At 46.5% G+C, this 23,768-nt stretch overlaps 1 protein-coding gene and 1 long non-coding RNA gene across 3 annotated transcripts in view; one reads left to right on the top strand and one right to left on the bottom strand.

The window, feature by feature from the left end:
• Nucleotides 1–23,768, bottom strand: part of CTIF (cap binding complex dependent translation initiation factor) — a 99,430-nt gene that overhangs the window by 60,067 nt on the left and 15,595 nt on the right. The window lies entirely within an intron of this gene.
• On the top strand, nucleotides 6,164–9,812 carry LOC117878954. Its single transcript, XR_004646149.1, has 3 exons — nucleotides 6,164–6,221; nucleotides 6,513–6,602; nucleotides 8,790–9,812. It is a non-coding gene; the product is annotated as an uncharacterized LOC117878954 (long non-coding RNA).

Raw genomic sequence — 23,768 nt, 5'->3', positions numbered from 1 at the left:
GAGAAAAGGCTGGGACTCTGCTCCTAAGTGGGCTCACTGATTGAGTGGAGAACTCTTTCCCCGTTCTTTTAAAAATTTTCCTCCACAGGATTTTGCCACCTTGCCGAGAGAGCCGTCCTCCCATTTTATTGCTGTTATCCCCACCTTCCAGGACCTGGGTTAATACAAATTTTCATCATATTCCAGCTATTGGGGAAAAGTGATTTTGGTGCTAGTGGAATTTCAAGATGAACCCACCCTGCTTAGAGCCAGGTATAATGCAGGCAGAACTGTGCCAGCTTCCCCACATGCCTCTGCCAATCCTGACCTACAAGATGCCCCTATTGTTTCCTTTCCTGGGCCCTTCACATGTCAAGATGGGTAATGATGCCCAAATGTCCAGTACATGTAGTGATGAGACACGTTTCTACAATGGAGCAGGCAATAGCTTTCAAATCAACCAAGAGTGAGTGGGAGGCTGCAGTGCTTAATTTGTAACGAAAGAGATGCCGGGACTCAAGCAATTAGGTGCCGAAACTCCAGCAATTATTTTTACTTTCATATCTGACGCAGCAGGCCCAGAGGTGCCGGGGCTCTGAACTGCCAAGCCCAGAAGTGCCGGGATTATGAACCGCCAGGCCCAGAGGTGCCGGGACTATGAACTGCCAGGCCCAGAGGTGCCGGAGCTATGAACTGCCAGGCCCAGAGGTGCCGGGGCTCTGCCCTGGCAACTCTCAGCCAGCACACTGGGAAGCTGGCTTTGAAAAACAGTGACAGATTCCCTTAAAATGAAGGCCCATGTCAAAAATAACAGAGTGGAGACCTTGAAATGATGGGACAGACAGTGGGGGGAAAACACATTAGATTTGTGTAGGATGGAAGCAAACTGGGATCTATAATCAGTTCTGTTACTAGAAATTGAATAGAGTGGAAAGGTAACCTCTGGATAAGGATGAGACTGGCAAATGAGACTGGAATACAGGTCTCCAGAGGTAAAAGTAGAATGAATTACTCCACGGTGTCACTTAAACTGCCTCCATTTAGGATTACTCCATCCTGTAAATTACACTGTCTACCTCCACTCCCTGCACCCATCTACTTAAATTACAGTATCACAGTAGTTATCTTTCAGATGAGCTGTAAAACAGGGGTCATGACCACTTGTGTTCCTAGAAAGAACATTTCACAGAAGTAAAAGGCTGCTAACTTGGTCTCCTCTTTGGGTCATGGTCAATTTACCTAAAATCCCTCCAGGAGTTTCAGCTGGATTCTTCTTCACCTCCTGCCGTAAAATATTGTGTGTCTAATAAATAGCTGCCGTGTTCCACCCTGGAGGTGGCTGCTTTTCAGCCTAGGGGACAATTATTCATAAAACAATTTGGGTGAAAATACTGTTACAAAGATCAGATATGATTTTGATAGTTGATATTTCTAAGGAATGGTGCAGATGTATTAATGACACCGATAAATGCAAATGCACAAGAATTTCCCTCTCTGTTTCCCTTGAAATATTACCTTTATTTTATGGTCACTTAACGTAGCCACAACCCACTCTGGTGCAGCATTCGGAAAGATAACACTGACAGCACAGCAGCCCCATGCCCTGCATTTTGAAAAAAAACCCCATCTCGTCAATGTAGGTTTTGTGCCTGGAGCCAGTATTTGAAGCTCTAGAAAGCCGTATAAGACAAGTTTGCAGCGTAGTGTGAAAAGTCAGGCTGTTGCCAGATGCAACAGAGCCGTGTTCAGATATTTCAAAGGGTTAGGAGACAGTGGGGCATGTGTGAGGGACAGTGGGGTGTGTGTGTGTTTGTGCATGTGTAAGAGAGGTAGGAGCGGAGAGAGCGTTTCTGAATTATGACATGACAGGACAGTTAAGTCAGGTTCATAAGTGCTTCCTAATGTGCTCACAAAAACGCCAGGACAGCTTCTCAAGAAGCTGCGAATTCTCAGCAGTACGTGACAAAAGGAAGTCGGGAAGGGGCCGTGCTCAAAAGAAACCCCCCAATGCTCTTTAACAAGGGGACAGAGTTCCTTTGCGCCAGGCTGGCATTGTCCTGCCAAACTGCGGTGGGCATAAAACAGCAGGACTCCAGGAGGCCACGATGACAACACACACTATCAAGGTAATTAGACAGGCTCCAGTGAATTATTGCTCATTACACCCCGTACACACCACTCCAGTAGAAATACATCCAGGAGTCTAAACAAAGAAACAGTCCAGTGTCTTGGAGGAGCTTGGGGCTTAGGTGAGGCCTACCTGGCTACCATGACAAGTTGGTGGGCTAAGGGGAGCAGCTGGAAGAGTTGGCAAAACTTCTAGCAGTGTCCTGATTGTGGGAGCACAGCTGTCATTTGTAAGACAGGCGTGCCATGTCCTGGGTGGCCCCCCAAAACCCAGAGAGGACCATAGCCAAGAGAAGAACAGGAGTACTTGTGGCACCTTAGAGACTAACAAATTTATTAGAGCATAAGCTTTCGTGGACTACAGCCCACTTCTTCGGATGCACGAAAGCTTATGCTCTAATAAATTTGTTAGTCTCTAAGGTGCCACAAGTACTCCTGTTCTTCTTTTTGCGGATACAGACTAACACGGCTGTTACTCTGAAACATAGCCAAGAGGGCGTCTATGTCCTATCTACACAGGGCAAGGAGAATGAGGTCTTTTTCTTCCGACACAGGGGCCTTGGCACATCCATCCATGCCTTTGTCGCCTGCTACTATGCCCTCTACATAGGGCTACATACTGAGCCCACCTGGAAACCTCACCTGCTGCAGAATGCCATGGGCTCTTCATTAAGTGCATCTTCTCACCAGGAGCATATTACTGCTAGAGCCCAGGGGTTGGCACTGGCTCTTGACAAGTGGTCAGGTGGAATTCAAGGTGCTAGTTATAACCTCTAATGCCCTCTCTCATTGGGGACTTGGTTACTGGCAGGATCTCTCCTTGGGAAATCAATGGAGATGTTTGAACTGGGTTCCTCTCACTATCAACAGGAGAGACCTGCTGGCAGGGCGCTTCTCTGAGAGATATAAAATTCACTCACCACCTATGCCCAGATCTGCTATCTTCCCAGGCACACTGTAGAGCCCATCTTCTCCTTCAAGCATTCAGGGAGGGCTGGAGAGGTCATGTGATTTTCCTGGGAGGGGTCCACATGATGGTATGTACTCGCTTTACAGTGGGAGGAGCGGTCCATTGTATTTGAGATTTATTGTGACAAGACATTTGTGTCAGGGCTTGGGATGGGATCCTACGTATCTTACAAAATACATTTAAAAAAATAAGCTAACTAATTAAGTGGATGTGAGACAATGTGGGCTAGAGTAAGGGACCTCTGCATTGCCCCTGGGCATGGTCAGCATAGGCACTAGGGGAGATCCCCTCCTTCAACCCACTGCCTGTCATTAACCAGACAGACAGGTGAAGCCCTCGGCTCCTGTTTCTCTCTCTCACGCTCCCGCCTGCCTGTCGCTGCCTCCTCTGAGCAACGAGTCCCTTGCCCACATTTGCTGGCACACACGACACTGAGAAATACCATTGCAGAGCCCTCCCTGAGGCAGCCATTCATCAGCGGGCAAATACAAATCCCAATGGGGTTCTCCGTCCCCTCTCCTAGCCCCTCTATGCCTGGGATCCCGAGAATTTCACCTAGGTGTCTCAGTCCGTCTGGAGGGCTAGGAGGGTAGCGGGTCCCAGGAATGTTTGCCTTACAATCGCAGGCAAGCGGAGAGCTGGAGGAACTGCTGGCATCTGCCAGCACGCTGCATTCTTTTTCCTTAAGCTTCACACATGCAATGTGTCCTCTCTATAAAGCGGAGGTGCCAGGGAGTCTATGGGGTGCAGCCAAGTCAGCAAGAGGAGCCAGCGAGAGAGAAGGCAGCTATGTGTTTGCATATGTATTAGGGGTTTCCCCTTGAACCTTCCCTGTCGCTGTGACCCAGAGACCTAACCAAACAGCAGGATCTCCAAATGTCAGTACCCCAGCGATCGGAGAAAGAGGTGGAACATTTGGAGCTGTAGGGGTGACTCACGCCGGATCTATGCCTGCAGAACGTTGTTAGGTGGTTTTAAATAGCTTGGCCTCCACCTTGTCCTGTGCTCCCCTCAGCTCAGAGGCTTAATTGCTTCTGAATTATTTGAACTTGTCTTTTCCCCTTGTGTTGCCTTCCTTCTTCATACTGGCTCTCGGCCTCATTCAGCCCAACATCACCCCTGGAGAGCCTGATCCTCAGAGGTGCTGAGTGCCTCCTCTCCTCCCCAATGTCTTAGACAATCAGAGTCTGCCAAGTCTGGGCCTGAGCCTGTGAGGAGCTAAGTGTCCTTGGACCCTGCCAATATGTGTGTGGAAAACTTTCTACCTTCTACCGCCTATGCATCAAGAGACAGATTGCAACACAGACAGGAAGGTGGCATCCCTTTTCTTCCATCCATCTGGACAGCCCTGTGCCACCACACATCTGTCTGCGTGTCACTGATAACCACCGATCATGCTCTCTGGCAGAGATGAAATCACTGGGCATTGCTGTAGTTCCTCTCCAAGGCAGCTGTTCACCAACAGGCTGGGCATAGTGACTGTTTCACTAACAGGACCCTCTACCTGACCTGCCCCATGCTTGGGATCTCTGGGTGCCTCATTAGTGTGGGGGAACCAGGAGGGACATGTTGCCCACGTTCATACAAATCGTCATTGGCTCCCTGTTCATTTCACACCCCACGGCATCACTCACCCCAACCATTCAAAGGTCAGGTGTCTGGCCCCCAAAGTCACATAGGCATGTTTTGTTTTTTTTAAGTTTGCCTTCTGCTACGGTTCACGTTCTCAACTTTTCTCTGCAAACACAAGGGCTAGAAACTTCCTTTTTTAAAGACGGGAAACCTGAGGTTCCCAGGTGACAAGAGGATGGCAGCAGCTGGGGCTTTAACTAAAACCTTAATTATCATGTATCAGAGGGGTAGCTGTGTTAGTCTGAATCTGTAAAAAGCAACAGAGGGTCCTGTGGCACCTTTAAGAAGTATTGAAGCATAAACTTTCATGGGTGAATGCCCACTTCATCAGACGCAAGACTTGCATCTGATGAAGTGGGCATTCACCCACGAAAGCTTATGTGCCAATACTTCTGTTAGTCTTAAAGGTGCCACAGGACCCTCTGTTGCTTCTTAATGATCATGAGACTTGTGATAAGAAGTAGAAAAATTGGAATCACTGAACCCTGCACAAAATCTCATCTTAGTCATACACAAGACTCCCCTGTGCCCCAACTGTTCTCCCACGTGACAAACCCTTCTACCTTACCTCTGTTCTCTGACTCAACCCTATGCACCTCTGCTTATGCTACTCCATCCCATGCTGATGCTGACATGTGGAGCAGCCCACTCTCCCCATGATTCTTCTCATACCCACATATTTGATTCCTGGTTCATGCTGCTTAACTCACTCCCCAATAAAACAACCTAGTTATGCTTCCTTGAGCCTCCTGGCTTTATGAAACTCAACTATTCTCCTTAGAACATGGCTATTGCCCTACTTCAAGCCTGGCTTTCCCCGATCAGCAGATGCTGCCTGCATCACACTCGCAGAGCAGTAACTGGGAGGGGTCTATGCTATTACTCTGCACAGACTAACTCATTTTAGGAGCGTTGCCTCTTGGAAAGGAGCTGGAGCAGTTTTAAATCTTCCATTTAGCAGAAGCGAGTTGATTCTCAGCTTAGGGACTGCAGAGTGAAGGACTGCCTTCCCTATATCTCTTGATAGCTTCCCCCACCCCTCTGTAACTGTATTACCTAGCTCTGAAGAGTGAGCTGGATGGCTGTATCGATGACTGATCCCATTGAAAATAAGGGCTCGGTCCTGTCAATACTTTATGCCCGAGCACGCTGCTTTCTAGTGCGAGCAGTTCCACCAACTTCTCTGCAACCCGCTGTGGGTTCAAAAGTGCCCATAGTTACACTCTGCAGTTGCAGACAGGCAGAGAACATCGGGAGCCAGCTGGAGTTTGCCAGCAGGCCACATTCTTTTTTTAAGCTTCACACATGTACTGCGTCCTCTTTATAAGGCGGAGGTGCCAAGGAGTCTATGGGGAGCAGCCAAGTTTGCAAAGAGAGATATAAGAGGAACTAAAACCGAAGAGGGGGCAGGTGCGTGGGGGCAGGGGAGAGGAGGTGTGTGTGGGCCTGCGTGCTGCAGTTTTCCCTCCCGCAACATTTTAACATTTTGTGAAGCCACCGTGACAGAAGAAAGGTAACTTGCATTTGAAAACACGCTCCCGCCGTTGACATATCGGCATCTCTAAGACTGAAATACGATAAAAAGCAGTAGCTAGGGCCAGTTAGCATTTGGAATGTCTCTGGGTGAGTGCTTCTGATTTAAACTAGCTGAACCTTAGGAGGGTTTCCATAATTAAATTACTGTCTCCACCTTGACTGGCTGGGCCCCTGACACATCTCTGCCGCTTTACTGCAGCTTTAATTATTTGGAGAGGGGGAAATAGTATGTATTTCATTTATTCATTTCGATTGATTTATTTTACAGACATCAAATGACACTGTAGTCCTGGGGACCTGATCTTTCTTCTGTCCTGTTCTTTCAAGACACAAGTGCACATAGGAAAGTTACACACAGGTAATTCCTAATTGTTGTCATTCCATGCCCCTGCCCAATTTGAGCCAGTTTTGGGAAACAGAGGGCATGATGGCTCTGCCCACCAGGAAGCAAACAAGACTTCCTCTATATAAGCTCCAGTCAGCCCCTACCCCCCACCCCCCCAGCTAGGCACTTCCAAAGAAGGAACAGTTTAGGCAACTGGGAGGGAAGACTAGAAAAAGCCACATCTAGAGGGGAGGAGGGTAGTTTAGGATGGGAGGAGATGAGTCTAAGGGACTCAGCGAGTCATTTTACTTTGTCATATGACCCTCTTCTCCTTTCCTATGACAGAGATGGTTAGGGAGGGTTGGTAGCTGTAACAAGCAGTATCCATGGAGAGGATGGTGATCAGTAGATCTCCGTGTCCACCAAGGGTAGGACAAAAAGCCATTGGCTTAGTTGGCAGCAAGGGTGATTTAGGATGGATATTAGGAAGGCCTTTCAAGGGCTAAGGATATTTAAGCTCTGGGGCAGGTTGCTTAGGGAGGTTGTGGAATCCTCACCACTGGAGCTTTTTAAGAAGACACCTGCCAGTATAGTTAGTCTTGCCTCAGCACACAGGGATGGACCAGATGACCTCTCAAAGTCTCTTCCAGCCCTCTATTTCTATGATTTTTATGATTCTGCCATTTGCAGCACATTCTGTCCATAGGAGACATCCCATGCAGACAGCAGGTGTAGAGTGATTTCCAAGTGAGTGTGGCGGCGGACACGATGCCAGCTGACACACCTCAGAGACACCCACCTGAGCCCTGGCTGCCCAGGAAGCAGAGATAGTTCTAGAAGGGTGGCCTTGATACTCTGGGAGAGGAGTTGCCTGGTTGCACATCGTCACAGATGTGTGACAGCCGCCATCTTAGCTGACCTATTGAAGATTAAACCAGGGCCTTCCAGAGCTAAAAGCACGAGCTGTTACAGCTTGAGCTAACGTGCCAAAGCGCCCTGGCAGGCACCGGAACATGCTCATATCCCTGGTGGATCAGGCATAGAAGGGCACTGTAACACCCTCCCCAGGGTGCTCCACATGGCAATGGTTTAATTTAATCCAGTGGTGGTTATCTGAGTAGCTGCCTTTCCTTTATGGCAACCCTCTAAACAGATAAATAGCTGTTTCACTCCTCTGAACTCTCGAGGTCATCATCCAGGCTTGGAAGGCGTTTAATGTCCAATAAGTGCAACTTCCTGTCGCAAAGGTAACCAGGTTAGGGTAACTGGGTTAGGTAACTGGTACCTCAGAGTGCGGGCTGAGCACAAGATGAAGCCTGGCCTCTGGAAAGAACGGCCGATATGGAGAAAAAGTGATGAGAGAATCTATGACCCTCTTGCACAAAGTCTCCACTTACAGAGCTGCTTTCAGAGTAAGAAATATTTGGAAGCCTGTCCTCTGAGCTCAGAGGGGGCTCCTGAGCGGCGCACTTCCCACTAAGGCATAGCAGGAGGCTGCAAGGACCTTTGTAATGGGAGAGAATGTTAAAATCAATTACATGGACGTGGGACAATGCCCAGCCTGCCAACAGAGCTGTGGATTACACGGATGGCTGAGGCGGAAAAAAAAATGACATTCAGTTTCCATTCCTCTGGAATCCACAAGCCCTGAGCCAACTGGACCCCAGTGGGCTTCTCAGCCCAGCAGCGCACTGAAGGGGGAAGGAAGAAAATGAGATGAGGATGGCCTACCAAGGCAGTTAGGCCTCACAGCAGAGGGAACGGTCAGGGGCTCTTTCAGGGATAGGGGGACTTACCTGTGTCCCAGAAGGCTGGAGGCAAGGGCAGGCAGAATTCTGCTGAGCTGGTGGCCGACTAGGAGGAATTGCAGGCATTAAGGGAGTTGAAGACAACACCCCGGTGTCCCCCAAATGGTTGTCTAGATGCTGCAGGCAAGTGAGGAGGAGAGCATGTCCCTGACCAGGCAAGAAAGTCCACATCCTTCGCAGAGGTGAAATGGCATCTCCAGCATTAAATACCAGAGAAACGGGCACTGCAGTGGGCTCCTTACAACTTTCCGCCAAGTGCGATCCCTTTATCTCAGCGGGTCACTCAGATGCATAGTGGGGGACTCTGCCTTCCAATATTCCCTTCTGACTGAGAATCCCCCACAAGTAGATTTGGTGGAGGCCAAGGCCTAAGAGCCTAGAGTTTCCATCCTTCTTCTTTTTCCCCCTTTAGGAAGAAAAGGAAGAATGAGGGAAGGACTGAGGGGAAGATATCATACTTCAAAAGTGAAGGATGAAAGAACCACAGAGGTGTGTGGGGGTATATAAAGAGAGAAAGTCTCACTCAAGTCTTTTATCTCCTTGCCTCCAACGATCTCTCCCATAGGACATGAGAAGAGGGGAATACCACAGCTTACATTCCTCTTCCAGGGCTGTCCACCTTACATGCCACAGCAGAAATTTGAACCAACCATGATGCATCAACGTTCTCATTTCCAAACTTTAAGTATGCATGCCCATGCACTGTACTAATGTGGCTACACACAATGGCTCATGTAGAGCCGACTCCTGTCTCTTGGCTGAGTAGCAAATACCATGCGACCCTCTATAGCCCGGTCTCACAACAATCTGCAAATCTTGAAAGAGGTCTTGAAAATCATTTAATGATTGAAGACTGCTCTGGAGCATTCACTGGGCCTCCAGGCAAACTCATTCTTTTCACGGCACAACTTCACCCAAGAGCCAGTATTTCTTTGCAACAAGATTTGCTATTTGCCCATTATTGTGCCCCAAAACAATTTGGGGCTTTCAGTCTACTTGCCAGTTTCATGAGAGGGTTTTTTTCCCCCACTCTCTGCACAGTATATAACAATCAAACATATGAGTGGGGAGGTGACAGAGTTAACAGATTCCAAGCCAGAGATATTCATGGCACCAGGGATTTGTGTAAAGTTTCATACTGGAACCCTTTTCTAAATTCTTTTGGTCATGAAATGACAGAGGGGAGAAAAAACATTGCAACTGTTTAGTCTGCAGGGGAGGTGGCTCTGGCCCAGCACTCCGAACATACTGTCGCTCAGCAAACATTTGAGAAAGGAATTTAACAGACATCTCTCTGTGCTCTTGCCACCCCTTAGTGTCCCACTGACAGTGCTGAACTACCTGACTGCTCAATAGACACGAGTTCTATCATTAGCGCTCTTTGCTAACGATGCAACTTGGGATACTGTGAGGGACTAGGGTTGCCAGTTTTGGTTGGATGTATTCCTGGAGGTTTCATCACATGACGTAATCTTTAATTAAAGATTAATCTTTAATTCCTGGAGACCCCAGGCCAATCCTGGAGGGTTGGCAACCCTCTGAGGAGTAGTAACTGAAAAACATTTCCCAAGAGAAATGACCAATCTGATAAAAAAAAAAAAAAGTTATTGGTCAGGTCCACTTAGCTAGAAGATCTCTGAAAACCTTTTTGAGCTGATATGCACAAACCCTATGAAGCCATATAGTTTCGACAGTAGCAAAGCTTTTATTTTGCTAAAAAATAAAAATGTTGTTTCGGGGATTAATTCAATTTTTGAAAAGGAGACAAACAGTTCAGTAATCTTTGCAGTTTGCCCTCTGCAGCGTACATGTACTGAACACACTCTGTATGCAGTTAGGTTCTATGAAACTAACCGCATGGCGCTCAGATCAAAAAAGCCAAGTAACCGAAAAGAAGAGGCTGGATGGAAAGCTGCAAGACTGCAGAAAATAACACGAAACCACAACAACCTTCCCTGCTGAATCCTCATACTTAAAGGGACATTGTCAAAATACAAACGCAGTATCGGCCTGATTCGCCAAATCTCCGCATTGTCCAAATCCTTGTTGGCCCATGAGGGGGGACAAGGAAGGGATTCGGAGGGAGCAGAGACACCCCCCCCCCCCGGGTGGGGGGAAGGAAGGCCACACCCAATCTCTGTAGGCACACGGTGCAGGGGCAGCTGCGATCTTGGCTGGGCAGAGCAGATTCCTGGTCAGGGGTCTCTGCTCTGCCCCACCAGGACTGCAGCGTTCCACCTGCACTTGCAATATCAGGGAGCGCAGCAGCGACACTGTAGGGAACCCTCTGCAGCCAGGTTGTCACGGGAGTGAGCGAGCAGGGCCGTGACAGTGCAGCTGCAGGGGGCTCCCTGCACTGCTGCTCCTGTTTCCTTGATTGACCAAATAAAATCCGTGCCCCCGCTGCTCTCCGGCTAATCGGGCGTATGCCGTAGTGTAATAACCTTTCCTTATGGATGTAACAAACAACGTATCTGTAAACTGGCAGGTCTGGGGTACAATCGCTTTATAAAGTGCCCGGTGATGGGAGTGCTAGAGAGAGGGAAAAAACCCTCCGCTTAGTATAAGGCAATGAATTTTTAAAATCTCATTTACTTTTCACCACTGATGCTAATTGTTCACTTGATGTGTTTCAGCTGGTTGGATTGTGAAACCTGACCAGTTCATTTTGCTCACTTTATATAGTCAATTTCACTTTCTGGTTCTCCTGCACTAACACCATGTAGCTGTGCTTGGGGTCCCCACGGTTGGCAAGGAGAGCTTTTCCAAAAGCTCCCCCCACTGGACGCTGTGTGGGTAAAAGGAAGCACCTGCAAAGTTAATGACACTGATGGCAGACCGTCAGATACTAGGAGGGGCACAGAGGTGATTCCATTACTTGTTCTATCCATTGATTAATCCAGAGGCTCTATTGTGATGTGAAGTCAGCATCACACTATGCTTTGTTTCCTCCTCTCCCTATAGAAGCCTTTGGGTGCTCTGCTCAGAGCTCAGGTGCCGCACTTCCCACTATTTCACAGGCTGTTTGCTGTCCAGGTATAGAGAAGACAGATGATGGGCAGTCTCCCCTCTCTTTGGCCAGCTCATATCAGTCCTGCCCTCCCACCATTCTAGTTCTAGAACAGATTGCTGACCATGATCATGCAGAAGTCTATGTAGTGATTTTGCAACCGGACAAATGCCAATAGGGGATAAGGATGAGACCCTCCAATATTATTTCCACTTGAGAGGTAATCTGAACCCAAGATTACACTGAACTGCTAAACCACTTCTTCCTCATTAATGACTAATCACCAGCTCCAGCATTTTACTCTATGAATTCTGTTTCTGACTTACAAGCACGTTAAAAACTTTACAGGTAGATCGCCAACTGGTGTAAGCTGTCAAAAGCGCCTCTCTGTCTTGAGTGGGGCTATGACAATTAACACTAACTGAGGATCTGACCCTAGCCGTTGTGTCCTTTTGCCTGTGGAAGCTTTTCCCTTAAACTCCTGCAACTTAAGGAAAAATGTTGGGGTCCCGAATGGTGTAAGGGATTAGTAATGGGTCATCCACTCTCCAAATCCAGCCCAAGGTAGCAGTGGTTAAAAGTTGTTCCTACTTGATGGCCTCTGTAAAATGAATTTGGTGGTCCCAACGGAGAGGTGCATCGAGCTGGCATTTAGTCTCAACAAAGAAGCTAATGACTGAATGGACCTGGGGGATGAACTCCAGTCACACCCCAGGATCTGATACCTTCTGGGCAGAGCTGGAACACATTGGTGGCATGAGAGAACCTTGTGATACTGCTGCCCACGCTGTACTGGTCCTGTAGACAGCTCTAGGACTTCACTCTCCAGCATGCTTCATTAACTGATTGAAATAACAGTTCAAGTAGTCCGTGTTTGCAAAATGCTTATTTTAGAATTGGAAAAGGTGCAGAAAAGGGCAAAAAGAATTATTAGGGGTATGGAACAGCTTCCATATGAGGAGAGATTAAAAAGACTGGGACTTTTCAGCTTAGACAAGAAACAACTACGGGGGTATGATAGAGCTTTATAAGATCATAAATGATGTGGAGAAAGTGAAAGTGTGATTTACTCTTTCACATAACACAAGACCTAGGAGTCCTGATGAAATGAACAGGCAGCTGGTTTCAAACAAACAAAAGGAAGTGGCACTCATTGCACTGGGATATTGTGAAGGCCTAAAGTATAACTAGGTTCAAAAGAGAATTAGATAAGGCCATAGAGGATAGGTCCATCAGTGGCTATTAGCTAAGATGGTCAGGGACACAACCCCATGCTCTGGGTGACCCTAAACTTCCAACTGCCAGAAGGTAGGACTGGATGACAAGGAATGGCCCACTGGAAATTGTCCTGTTTTGTTCATTCCCTTGGAAGCATCTGGCACTGCACACTTTCAGAAGATACAATACTGGGCTAGATGGACCATTGGTTTGACCTATTATGGCCGTTCTTATGTTCTTGTGAATGTGTCAATTATCGTCATTACTTTGGTTTAAAAAAGAAAAAAGCTCCTTTTCAGGCCAAAATTTTAGCCTGGAGCAAATCATTGTGGCTAAGTCATAAATATTTAAAAGAATAGGTTACTAGAAGAAATGCTAAAAGATCATAAGCTACAGCAGGACCAAATAATTTAACCACAATATTTTTGGAGATGCATGCAAGAGGAGTCTGCAGTCCATGTAAAATGTTAATTTCCACTTAAAATAATAAAATGAAGAGAAGAGGACATTTAAAAACTGCAGTGTCACTCTGGGACAGATGCTTACGAACTGTATGTAGTTTCCTACTACATACTCTATGCATGTGTATGAGGAGCTCAGTCATTTGCTGTCTAGTTCAGCTATTACAGCAATCCCTGCAGCATAGGCGCCACCTAGAGGGCAGTCTGTATCTAGACTAATAAAACATGCCATGTATCAGAGAGAGACAGAGTGTTAAGATTTACAATGCTTTGGACAAGTAATTTCAACTCTTAAAGGAAAAGAACCTACATTGCTGGTTAGGAAGAAACAGAAGAATGCTAAAAATATTAAAACAAGATCAAACTAAAGGGATGAGGAAGCGGATACTTCCTTTTTGATGCTGATGCTGTAGGTCATAAACACAACTCAGCCTTCAGTGCTTCACACTCCCAGAGAGCTTCTCAGGGTACGTCTATACTACCCGTCGGATTGGTGGGTAGTGTTTGATGTATCGGGGATCGACGCCTGTACTACACCTCGGCAGGAGGAGTAAGCGGAGTTGACGGAGAAGCCGCGGCGGTCACTCGCTGCCGTGAGGACGGCCAGGTAAGTCGAACTAAGATACTTCGCGTAGCTGAAGTTGCGTATCTTAGTTCGAAACACCCCCCCTCAGTTTAGCCTAGGCCTCAGACACTATTTAAATAATGCTTACAACAGCCCTGTGATGTAGGTTGGTATTATTATTCCCATTTTATGGATAGGGAAATGGACACTAAGTGATTTGCTCAAGGTCACAGATAAAGTCTGTTTCAGAATTAGGAGTCAGAACGTTGCTGGCTCTTAGCACCTTCCCCTCCCTTTCTCAGTGTTCCTATTCCAAACCTCCCATTTACAAGCCTTTATAAATTAGCCCTAGAAGCCCATTTTCTGTTGAAACTAGAGGTACAAAGGCAGAGAGGATGGGGGTGAGGAGAACTGGTTTTCTAATTGAATAAAAATGGGATTGCCACTTGTTAAAGTCAGACAAATGCATTTAATGAACTAGTGGTTTTAAAGCCTTTTTTAAAAAAGAAAAAAGGGAAATGGAACCAAAAGAAAAGAATCTTTATCCCTTTTGGTGCTGGTTCTCACCGCAGTCTCTAGGCCAAATTCACCTCCCACTGAAGTCAACGAGACCCCAATCAATTCAGTGAGAGCAGGATTTGGCTCTTTGAGCAGTGAATATATGCTCTGAAGTGCTGACTTTCCTGATTTGTAGGCGAGCAGGTGTCCTTTACCTCAGGTAAATTAGACAACTCTGAGTAATTAACTAGAGATTTAGGAGAACCACTAGCATGCTCCACGACATGGAATATATTTTTAAGAGGTTGGGGGTGGGGGGATCCTAATATCCTAATTAAACTAAAAAACCCTCTAATTAAAATATGGGTAATACTTAATTTCAGTTTGCAATGCGTATCCTTAAAGCAACTGGGGGTCTAATTATTTGAGAGATCTCCTCTCTCACCATATCCAGCTGGGTCAGTTATGATCCACTGAGATGCACTTTGCATCTGGTCCTTCAGATTAATCTCTATGCTCAGCAAGAGGATGGGCATTCTCAGCAGAAGAGCTTTCAGTCCATCAGAGCTAGAGATTGGCGAGCTTCGGCGCAAGGCTCTTTCGTTTTGATTCATATCAAAGCTAGAGCCACCAAGCCTAGCCAGGGAATGAGTTACTCGTCAGTTAGCTAGAGGTTAAAGCCATAGGCACAAGATAATCGCAACAAATGAATGCTGGTAAATAATGGGGAAATGTGGCTTAATTATCTTTACTTGGAAAAGTAGCATTTGAGCAGTGCCTCCGGACATGTAGCAAGGGGTCAGGCCCAAGCACACGCTGTTAGGAACCACCTCACTATTCCACGCCTTGTACAGTACATCCCAGCTGGTTTCCAAACGAGTGGCGCAGACCCTATTGGGAAACCGGTGCAACTGACAATGGCTATGCAGTTGAAACCGTGCCACAATAATCTACGTCTGAGAACAGCTGTAGAGGTTTGTGCTAGCGCAGGCAGGATCCTAACAACTCAGACTGAGAGGCAAATGGAGCAAGGAAAGACTTGCCACCCTAACAGGGTGGCGCGTTGACTCAAAACGTGGCAATTCAGGACGTGGCAACCAGGGCCGTAGAACGGCCGACTCATATTGGAAACAGCCCCTTCGCTGCTGCTGGGACATGTTGGAGTGCTGATGGCCGTCCATTCCTCTGAGCAGAACGTTGGGGATGCCCCAGGTATGGGCTGCTTGGACTGTTCTAGCGGAGAATAGTTCATGAACCTGCCAAGCATGCCATTCGACCCTAAATAGAGATTAATATGCTGTGCCAATCTCATAGTGCAAGATGGATGGTGCAATGTCTGGGATAATGTAATAGCAATAGCCCTGCAATTTGTTCAGGCGGCCCTATTTTGAGTCAGGAATTCCACAGAACATCAGGGATGGAGGCAAGATCCATTGGACAGTAGAGAAAAAGTTGCAGATCTCTCTGGGGGCTAAAGCTTGTTATAGATTGGGAGGGGAAAACATTCAGTATGATTCACCTCTGAAGTGGCACCCCTAGAAATACAGTATAAATCTGAGACCTGGTATTACAGCAACAGGCATTTGTGTTATTCATTTATCTGCATGCCACACAGCACCTAAATAAACTGCTCAGCAAAGCCAGGGCTGGGCTGAAGCATGAAATATCCCGTATCACCCTGTTCCCAAAAAAGAAAAGACCCCCTCCATCCCAACAGACTTTTACTGATTATTCAGTGAACATTTATTGCTGGATGTATTTGTTTGCTATCTGTGCATATCTGCTATCATTGGCTAGATGGAAACGTGGTGCCCCTAAACCAACCACTTCTACGACACAGTCTCTGTGCTCATCACTTACCCTGTAGTCAGATAGACTGGATGTTTAAGAATTGCCTGCTCCCATTCCCTTTTGGATTTCCCTAGGTCTTGTCTACGTTGGGATTTCAGCACCAGCATAGCGGTGCCAACGCAAACCCGGAGCATAGACACAGTTTGCACTGGTGCAGCTTACCCCAGTTTCAAACCGCGGTGAATGTAAATGGTGTCTACTATAGGGGGGATGCAGCCAGACAGCTGCACCGGTGGTTAATGTGTAGACTAGTTCGCTGTTAGGCAAACACCCTTTATTGAGTCACTAGCCTGTTTGCACTATACTCTTAGTTGGCTCCCTCCATACAGCTTGATGCATGCTCTCCACTACACCAGGCACTGGAAGGCAGAGGCTAGTGCAGTCTATTTCCCAGGCTGTTCTATGGAATTTCCCAACCATACAATCTTTCTGTTTAAGTTCCTTGTGGTGTCAGGGCTCTACAGAGATAGCTGCCCCTTCAAACGCTCACCCAGCCCAGGCACACATATACAGATAAGCATGTCAGCTACCACCTCAAGCCAAGAGAGGCCCCTTTCACCATCACAACAGCTTTTCCAGGCACAAGGAAAGGAGAGCATTTGAAAGCAATTAAATTAGGGGCATTCTAGGTTGGAAATAGCAACGTGCTTTCAGCAACCACTGAAATGCAATGTGGACTCTGTGTATTTTTGGATGAGGAGAGGGGGAATAAAATCTCTCTGCACCCTTCCTCCTCAGAATAAGGACCAGGTGGCAATACACAGAACCAGACCTCTAGGGAAGTTGACAGCATCCCTGAGAAACCCAGCAAACAACTCACCCTGCATTTCCCAATGCCACGAGAAGGGATCAGCTGAGGGACAGGGGGGAGGGAAGACAAGCTCTTTCTGGCATTAGCCTTCTGGTGCCAGGAGCTGGGATTTCCCAACAATGCAGCCGTCAACGGCCGTAAAACCTCTAAACTTCAAGCAGTTCTAGCAGAGTGACGCGGATTTAAGCTGGAACGCTCAGGAGCAGATGGGCTGACAGACTAATGCATCAGGCAGGCTGAGTCCCTGAGCTGGCAAGCACACATATTCTGTCCTGGGCTAGGATTTGTGCCTTTTGAAAGAAAATGGATCCTCTCTGTATCAGTCCTGGAAAGTGAGGCCAGCACTTTAAACACCATTCTCTCTGCACTGCTGTGATCTGTGGGAATCTCACAAGTTAAACAATTTTCATAGAATATCTGGGCTGGAAGGGACCTCAGAAGGTCATCTAGTCCAACCCCCTGCTCAAAGCAGGACCAATCCCCAGACAGATTTTTACCCCGGTTCCCTAAATGGCCCCCTCAAGGATTGAACTCACAACCCTGGGTTTAGCAGGCCAATGTACAAACCACTGAGCTAACCCTCCCCCCTGTGTCGCTGTGTAACAGAAATATTTTGATGGGTTTTTACAAGCTAACTCCTATAACTTTCAACTCAGGCAGGGGCTGCAAGTGCAAGTGGCTTTAAGTCATTTTTATGCTATATTGTCCCCTCCAAAAATCCTGGGGCCGTCAGTCAGGAGGTGCAATTCAAAGCAGCCTCAGAGCTGCACTAAACTGCATTGGCTATAGACAGCTGTGGATTGGCTGAATGTAGCAGCCCCCAAGCCATGCCCTCTAACTGGGAGCTGGGAGAGGACATGGCAAGGGAGCTGACAAGCCAACTGTGGATTCAGTCCCACCAGGGCAATCTTCAGGTAGCCAGACCCACCAGTCTGTACTGCTGAAGCAATCCAAAGCACCCTCTGGGGATGGGAAGGATCTGGCTCAAGGTATGTTTTCCGCAGAAGAACTAAACTCTAGGCTGCAGTTCACCACAATCAGAACTGTAGTCTCCTCATGGAGATCTTTGGGGCTTGCATTCCAGTTTACACTGCATCCAGGTTCACGATACACACGCTCCACTGCACACACAGATACTCTGCAATTCTGTCAGGATCCTTTACAGAGCAATTAGGTTACACAGGAAAAAAAACAACTGCAAAATAACGAAGGGAAAGTTTCCGATAGAGAAAGGGAGCAGCGTGTGGCTTGCCACACTCATTCATCTGGGCACTGGGAGACCACTCTTTTTTTACTCCTCAGAGGACTGATAAATATTCACAGTTGGAGTTTATATGGAGCCTTATTCAACAAAGTATTAGTAGCCACCAATTAGATGCACTCCCATTGAAAGGCATCAAAACGGTGGCACTGAAGGGAACTGATAAATCTCATCACACCCTCCAGCTGAACCATATACATTCCCAGTTTCCTGGGTCTCCTTCCTCGAAGAATAACAGATTTGGTGTGTGTGTAAAGGCTTCATGTTTAAGACAATTTACAATGTACCGAGTGTGCTGTTAGGTCAATAAAGCATAGAGAGGAAAGTTCCCAAGCAGCTGCTGTTTGATCTGACATGTCAGCGGTTGTAGATTATACGAGCATAACCAGTTAAAAGAGCTCTTAAACACACAAACAGTGTGTGTGTGTGTGTGTGTGTGTGTGTGTGTAACAGAGTAATTATAGATGTATAAACATTTGCTCATGATCCTTAATACAGGTATTTGAGCAATTATTAAATCCTCTACTTAATAGATTATTATAATTATATCTAATGATACCTAGTACTTCTATAGTACTTTGCATCTTCAAAGCACTGGCCCATATCCCTATTTTATAGATAGGTGCATGGAGACATAGCGAGGTTAAGTAAAACTTTCTCAAGGCTACACAAAGCATCAGTGTCAGATCTGGGATCTTACCCCCTTCATTCACCCACAAATAACGTGTGGCTTGTTCTTCAGACTGGAAATGGAGTTAGAAGAAATCATTATCCACTTAAAGGATTTCTTTTATTTAATAGAGACAAGGAGAACTTGATGTTTCTTTTCTCGACATGGCTGAGGTGCATTAAATTCAACACAAACCTATCACTCTTCTGGACTTTTAAGCCCTTTCTGCAACTTACTTGGACTTTCTAATCAATCAATCCATCCATCCCAGGACATAGAAATTAAATGTTTCCCTTGTCGGGAGTCAGGAACCATTGCTGGGTCAGACGGATTCCAACCAACTTCCTGCTACGCCACAAACCTGAACCGAACAGATGCAAGGGATGGCTGCTAGTCACATAAGAGATGCTTTGCGGACTGTCCCACTACGCAGGACATTTCTGTAGCAGTCAAATTTAGGTTCAGCTCAGATGCTCCAAACCCACAATCCCCGCAGCTTGTGTTTTTCCCCCGCCCTGTTATCAATTGCTATTTGTCTCCCTTATGTACTCCACTAACACCTAATGTTTATCCTACTAGCCTCAGAGATGTCCTAGGTACATTATTACATAACGCTGCAAGCAGTTTTTCCGTGCTGCTCAGCGGCTGCCAGTTTTTCCGTTCACCGACCCAGCAGGTACGCGCCCTGTTCCCACTGCCAGGCGTGCCTGTGCTATGCTGAGAGCTCCTGCTAGATCGCGTGGTTTGGATTCCCTCGTCTGACTGACTGCGCAGGAATCGATCTACACACAGTCTTCCCCTCCCGTCCCCCCGCACTCGTCATGGAAAGGATCTACAAATTGACTGTGCGGCTTGTACAGCCGGAGAGGTGCCACTGCTCCACTTACAAAGAGGAAACTTTAAACCACGCAGCTTGACATTTAATACGGGGTTCTCCAATAACCCACTTATCTGCCTGGGACCTGTTTAAGAGCAGCTCCTGTAACGTTAACAAACACAGCAAAGCCTGTCGAGTGTTATTACTATCAGTAGATATGCAAAGACTACGGCTTGGCCAGACTGGCGGGGAACAGTGGAACATTCCCAGGGCTGAGTGAAGCTACTCCAGAGCCGGCCGTATAACATTAATTGATTTTAAACCCTCATCTTCACCTGCCGGGTCAGGCAGATGGCCAGAACTGCCTCCCCTGCTCTCATTCCTCCCCAGTGGAATTTTGGTCATTACAGACGTTTGGGCCCTGACTACTATGCAGTGTAGAATAAACACGCTGTTACAGAATTACAACACATCTTCAGAGATACATCTACAAGTAATTGGCAGCAGGCCCAGTGGTTCGGGGAAACAAAAAACCGGAACATACTTTCCTCTCCCATCTTTTTTTATTTTAAACTCAAGTGAATACGTTTTGTCCGTGCTGAACACTGATTCTGTACAGTGGCCCGTCTGAGCAGATCCAAACAAGCCCAGGATGCTTCTGGGAACCACGCACGTGTCCATTCCTTTCTCTACTCTCAGACAGCTCTCCAGACACAATGGCCTGATTTTGCTCTTCCTTCCACCGCTGACTCTGGGGGGAGCTATTCCCGATGCACGCTCAGAATCAGGCCCAATGAAACCAGGCGAATGAACTTGCAAAACAATATAAAAATGACACATTCGGTTTTGTAAGCCACTTGACCTTTCCCAGCTGCAAAGAAAAATAAATTTTATGTGGCAACACGAGAACAACATTAATGCTTTGCACTTACAAAACAACTTTCATCTCAGGATCTCACAGTGGTTTACAAAAGGGCGGGGGGGGGGGGTCATTATTATTATCTCCATTGTACAGGTGGGGAAACTAAGGCACCCAATGTCTGAAAACTCATGAGTGCCCTATCTAAAGCCAGTGTTTCCATTTACACGAGAGTGGTATGTTCAATCCACCAGAACCTCCAGAGATAAGAGCATGTACCTCTATGTCACTGATGATCTAGACCTATGATTTCTAGAATTGACCTAGCTATAGTCTAAACAACTGTGGTTTAGTGGTCTGAGCAACGGGCTGGGAGTCAAGATGTGTGGGGTGAAATCCTGGCCCTATATTGAAATCTATGAGAGTTTTGCCACGAACCGCAATAGGTCCCAATTTTCATTCCCAAATGCTAATCTCATCTCTGCCTCTGGCTGAGCGAGTTTAGGCAAGTCACTCAGTCACTATGTGACTCGGTTATCCCATCTGTAAAGTGAGAGTAATAATGCCTGCCCACTCTCATAAAGCCCCATGGGATCTACAGATGAATAGCACTGTATCAGTGCTAACTTTTATCATTACATGCCATTTCTGCACACACACGTACTTTGGGGGGAGATTCTCAATCTACTACAGCAGCGGAGGATCTTTCCCCAAATCATCATCCTGCTACTTATCATAACAGCTAGTAAGAAACATTTATGGATTACTAATCAAAAGCTGTAAAACGTTGGCTCACACACCATCCAAAGTGAAAAAAGTGGTAACTCCTGTGATGCAAAGTTAACGAAGCTTTATTTGCTGTCATGCCTTGCTTAATGAGGCAGATCCATTTCTAGATTCTGGCTTGTACTGTGTTCCAAATCTAAGAGGCTCACATGTTTAATGTTCCAAGATCTCTACGTGAAGAAACCTCTTTGACATCTCCTGGGCATCGGCTTTTCATAGACAACGATCATTCCTGAACTACCATTGTGTTTCCAGTACGTGGATGGGCAATTGTCATCCTCTAATTCAATTAAATTCAACTAAAAACACACCAATGGCTAGACACTTGGGCTAAAGTTACATGTCAATGCTACAGTTTCGGTCCTCGTTCCGAGCTGCATTTTGGTTCTCTCGTCTTCTCGTCTTTACAATTCCAAACAACAACCCCCCATTCCTGATCTGGAGCCTGGAACACTTTTGCCACCGGTTCATAATCATTTAAAGGAAAAAATTTTGCTTTTAACCACGGTCAGTGGTATTTATTTTGTTTCCATTCCCATTGCACCTGTGCTAGGAGGGCCTTCAGGTGCAGTGCAGACTCAGGTACCTGGAAGGCTATTACAGCAGCAGCTGCAGTTCAGCAGCACGCTCTATCTTTAATAGACTTATCCTCCCAAAACCCCAGTGAGGTAGGGCACTACTATTATCCCCATTTTACAGATGGGGAATTGAGGCACAAAGAGATAGAGTGACTACTCAAGCACCCATGGAAAAAAAAATAGTGGGTGCTCAGCACTCACCAGCCACAGCTGTTAGATAGTGCCACCGATCAGCTGTTTGGTGGCTGGGGGAGGGTGGTGAGCAGTGAGTGGCAGGCGGGCGAGGGTCTCAGGGGAGCGAGAGTGGGAAGAGGCGGAGCGAGGGCTGGGCCTCAGGGGAGGGGGCGGAGTGGGGCAGGGCCTTGGGATGGAGCACCCAGGGGCAAAAATAAAAGCCAGTGGCTATGTACCCAAAGATGACAAAAGAAGCCTCGGGTAGAGCAGGGAACTGAACACAGGTTTCCCAACTCGTAGGTTGGAGCCCTAAGCACTGGACCAGCCTTCTTCTCTTTAAGCCTTCATTTTAAAAGATCTGTTTATTCTCCAATGCTCCATACCACTGTATTTATATTCTAATACGGTATTAACATTCAGTGTTGTACTAGCTGATCCACAGACTTGACTGACAATGAAAGAGTTTGTTTTATGGACTTTGGTATTTCTTGTTAGTATCTCCCCAGAATCTGTTGCCCTGAATTTATCAAATACAGTGGAGTCCACTGAAATATAGTATCTTTTAATATATTATATGCAAAATGAATACAAAAATAGGGTAACATTCTTTAAAATGAGTATAAGATACCGGAATAGACCTATTGAATGAAGACATTTCCAGTGCATCAAGAGGTAAAATCCAAGATCATTATTTTCTGCCTCTCAAAAAAGTGCAGTGTTTGTGAAAGACATTAGATTGGATAAATAAATACATTCAGTGACCTACCATAGACGAAGTACATTCTGGGCTATGGCAACTTCTCCACACATCCACGTTAATGTCTCAGGACCCTGACTGTAATCCTTATTTCTTGGCCTTTCCATTGCACTCCTCTCCACAATATCTAAGCAGCCCCCAAAACATGTATTCATTTAGCCCGAGATAGGGGATTATCACTAGTCTATGGATGGGGAAACTGAGGAATGGAAAGATGGTGACTTACTAAAGGTCACACAGCAACAGGTTTGATTCTCCATTGCCTCATACCGTGTGCAATCGTTTTCACTGGCATGAAGTGAGTGTACAATGATCCCAATCGGCCTGGCTACAGTTTTTTATACCCACAAGGAAAAAGGCAGGGATCAACCAGGTCCAATGGCTGTGGCTGAGCCGGGAACAGAACAGAACAATCATCTGCTAGTTCCCTATGTCTGAACCACAGACTATCCTTCCTCTCTTGAGGAGAATGGTCATAACTAGTGGGAAGAAGACTGTACAGTCTTCGTGCTCTCTGTCATTGCCCCCCTCGGGCTATACCAATCAGTGCCAAGCAACATGAAACTGCTTACGTACATCTTCTATGCCCTGTACTCAAAACACAGTATACTTCACAAAAACTACCTTTGGTGAATACCTGATAACGAGAAACAGCCTGGTGCAACGGAGGGGTCAATGGTTTAATTTAACAGGGTTTAGGGTGTGTACTAGAAATAGCCCTGCTACCACAACCCAGAAGTTTATTTCTAAATGCAGGGACATACCAGATTTTGAATCTGACTGGATTCACGTAGCCTTTCCGCAACAGGCTGGCCGTGTTGATCTGAGTGCATAGATGTATATTTTTTTTAAAAAGGTATCACATCCTTCTGTTTGATGTGTTGTTGGGAACAGTTGCTAAGGAAAGCAGTGTACAATTACAGCCACAGTGATGTCCACTCTAATAATATACTTTGCTATGCATAGTTCAGATGCAGACACCTCTCTGCTATAAAGAGCACACAGATTTCAACAGAGGAATACTTTAACTTATGTTACAGACACAGGGTTTGCAGCAGATCTAGTTTTCAAAATG

The sequence above is a fragment of the Trachemys scripta genome, chromosome 6 (assembly GCF_013100865.1).
Source record: "Trachemys scripta elegans isolate TJP31775 chromosome 6, CAS_Tse_1.0, whole genome shotgun sequence".
Classification (NCBI taxonomy): Eukaryota; Metazoa; Chordata; order Testudines; family Emydidae; genus Trachemys; species Trachemys scripta.
Note: the sequence above shows the minus strand (reverse complement) of the source record. Positions and strands in the feature narration are given on the sequence as shown.